The sequence below is a fragment of the Scyliorhinus canicula genome, chromosome 11 (assembly GCF_902713615.1).
Source record: "Scyliorhinus canicula chromosome 11, sScyCan1.1, whole genome shotgun sequence".
NCBI classification, from domain to species: Eukaryota; Metazoa; Chordata; class Chondrichthyes; order Carcharhiniformes; family Scyliorhinidae; genus Scyliorhinus; species Scyliorhinus canicula.
The window spans coordinates 125,959,983-125,963,466 of record NC_052156.1 but is presented as its reverse complement, the minus strand read 5'-3'; positions in this window follow the sequence as shown (position 1 = coordinate 125,963,466).

The window sequence follows — 3,484 nt, the reverse complement described above, 5'->3', positions numbered from 1 at the left end:
TGCTTGTGACAGTTAGCTAATATATTGAAGGTTAAACTATAGAAATACCCATTGTACCTTCATGAACCTTCCATACTAACCAGTGTCCTTCTCCTTAAGATATTAGTTGGCCAGACTGCCCTCCATCAATAACTTCCAAACCGGTAATGGTGCTACCTTTTCCAATTGTAGATTTAGTTTCATAATTCAGAGAGAGCCATGCCTTGGTTAAAAAGCAGAGAAATGAATTTCAATTGAGTACATTAAGTGTTCCCATGTTAACATCACACAGCATGAAGAAATTCTGAACAGAGAGTACTGCAGCTGCTGGAAATCAGAAATAAAAACAGAAAATGCTGGAAAAGCTCAGCAGGTCTGGCAGCATCTGTGGAGAGAGAAAACTGGAGGTAATATTTTGAGTCTGTGTGATTCTTCTTCAGAGTTGAAGAGAGGGAGAAATGTGATGGATCATATATGGTATAGGAGGGGGTGGAGAGCTGGAGCAGAGTAGAAGGTCAGTGACTGGTGGGAGCTAGCTGAGATTACAACTAAAATGTGTTGGTCATGAGGCAGATGAAGAAACATTAATGGCAGAAGGTGCTAGCAGTGACATAAAGGTATGATATCAGAATGTATTAATGGGAGAACGAAGGGCAGTGTTCAATGAAACCAAAACTTTACAAGTGGCACATGGGCCATGGCTGTTGGGAAAAGTGTGTGTGTGTGGTGGAAGGGAGGGGGGGGGGGGGGGGGGGGGGGGGGGGGGGTGGTTGTCTTGGGACAAATTTCTTTTGATATTTAAAAAAATCAGAATCTGAATTTGTTGAACTCAGGATTGAGTCCTGAGGCTAGAATGTGCCTAATCAGATGAGAAATTCAACTTGCATGTAAAATAGACACAAGATCAGTGGAACTCTGTGCTGGGCTACAACAAATGTGGTTTGATCCCAATGACAGGCACCAGATGGACAGTCCCCTGCAGCCCTCAGCCAGCTCCTACATACTGAGCTGGCCAGCAGATCAGGTCTTGAGTGGGTGCGGGGGGAGGGTGTTGGTGTAAGGTGTGGTGGTAACGGATAGTGTGGCCTTAGGGAGGTCTTTTTTTAACAACAAAGAAATTAAAATCTATACTTATTTCTCTAGTGTTCATCAATGGTTGGTTTTAACAGTTGCTGCTCAGCTGCCCAACACTTGGGGTCACGAAAGTGACAACGCACACGCATATATTCTGCCTATTTGTACTTGAATTTTTGTTTTCAGGGTCTTACAACCAATGTTGACCTAAATTTGCACATTTCTGGAGCCTAATACCCATTTGAGATTATTTCCCTTTTTGAGTAACAACAAAGTTAGAACATAGAACATAGAACAGTACAGGCCCTTCGGCCCTCAATGTTGTGCCGAGCCATGATCACCCTACGCAAACCCACGTATCCACCCTATACCCGTAACCCAACAACCCCCCCCCCTTAACCTTACTTTTATTAGGACACTACGGGCAATTTAGCATGGCCAATCCACCTAACCCGCACATCTTTGGACTGTGGGAGGAAACCGGAGCACCCGGAGGAAACCCCCGCACACAGGGGGGAGGACGTGCAGACTCCACACAGACAGTGACCCAGCCGGGAATCGAACCTGGGACCCTGGAGCTGTGAAGCATTTATGCTAACCACCATGCTACCCTGCTGCCCCTGAGTTGTACTTATATAGCTTCTTTTGTGGCTGTTAGTAATGTAGGAAAGTGACAATTTGTACACAATTTTATATAAGCGCAATGTGATATGGCCAGATAATCTGTTTTTGGTGATGTTGTTTGACAGACAATAGCTAGACACGACGGGGCTCTCCTGCGCTTCTTCGAAATTGTGGCATGGGATCTCTTGCATCCACCCCGAGGGGGCAAATAGGACCTCAGCTCAGCAGCACCTCTGACTGTGCAACGGTCCTTCACTGTCAGCCTGAATTATGTGCGCAAATCTCTGGAGTGAACCCATGATCTCTTGATTCAGAGATGATGAAGCTCCCACTCTATCACAGTTTGAACTGTTAAAGTTTGCAGATAATATGAAGCTTGGAAGCATTGTGAGCTGTGAGGATTGCATAGAACTCCAAAGGACATAGACAACGTTGGTGGAATGGGCGGACAGGTGGAAGATGAAATGTGATGCAGAGAATTGTAAAGCAAGCCATTTTGATATGAAGAACATGGGGAGACAACATAACTAACAGGTATGACTCTAAAGGGTGTGAAGGAACAGAGGGGACCGGAGGGTGTACGTACATAAATAACTGAAGGTGGCAGGACAGATTGAGAGGAGTGGTTAATACAGCATAAAGTATCCTGGGCTTTATTAATAGGGGGCAGAGCACAAGAGCAAGAATTGAAACTTGTATGAGCCACTAGTTTGGCCTCCGCTGGAATATTGTATCCTGTTCAGGAAAGATGTGAAGGCTCTGGAGAGAGTGGAGAATTTTCATGCAATGGTTCCAACATGAGAACTTCAGTTATAACTATAGATTAGAGAAGTTGGGACTATTTTCCTTGCAGAAGAGAAAGCAGAGAGGGGATCTGATGCAAGTACACACAATCATGAGGGGTCTGGATAGGGGGCAGATGTAAGATAATTTGCAAAAGAAGCCAAAGGGTTGAGAAAAGAAAAATATTTTCACTCCGAGTGGTTAAGGTCTGGAGAATGCTGGGCCGAGTGTGTGGTGGAGGCAAATTCAATAGAGACATTCAAAAGTGAATTAGACAGTTATTTGAAAAAGGAAGAATGTGCAGGGTTATGGGGAGAATAGCACTAGGTGAATTGCTCATTCAGAGAGCAGGTGCAAACGTGTGATTGGTCGAATTGCCTCCTTCGGCACTGTGATAGCTCTATGAAAGTTACCTGAGCCAATATACTGTTTAGTGCATTGTAGGCACCGCAGTTGATGATGGATTTTATGCTGGAAAACAGGGGGCTGTGAGTTGAATCTTGCTGTGTGTATTTTCAAGACCACAGGGAATTCAACCAACGTACTCACCATGCATAGAATTAGAGTGAATGCAAGCTACTTGTTGGCTTCTCACTGTTTTTTTCACACCTATTTCATAGAATCCCTACAGTACAGAAGGAGGCCATTCGGCTCATCAAGTCTGCGCTGACCCTCTGAAAGAGGTACTTCACCCTCATTAATCCCTTAATCTAACTATACATCTTTTTGTCGCTAAGGGGTAATTTAGCATAGCCAATCCACCTAACCTGCACATCTTTGGACTGTGGGAGTAAACCGGTGCACCTGGAGGAAACCCACACAGAACACCAGGAGAACATGCAAACTCCACACAGTCACCCAAGGCCTGAATTGAACACTGGACTCTGCAGCTGTGAGGCAGCAGTGCTAACAGCTGTGAGGCAGCATTGCTAACCACTGTGCCACCGTGCCGCCCTTTTTATTTAAAGAAAATTTGATCTTTCAAGTTTGCAGTATAGAACTGATTTATATTGAACAGAAAAGG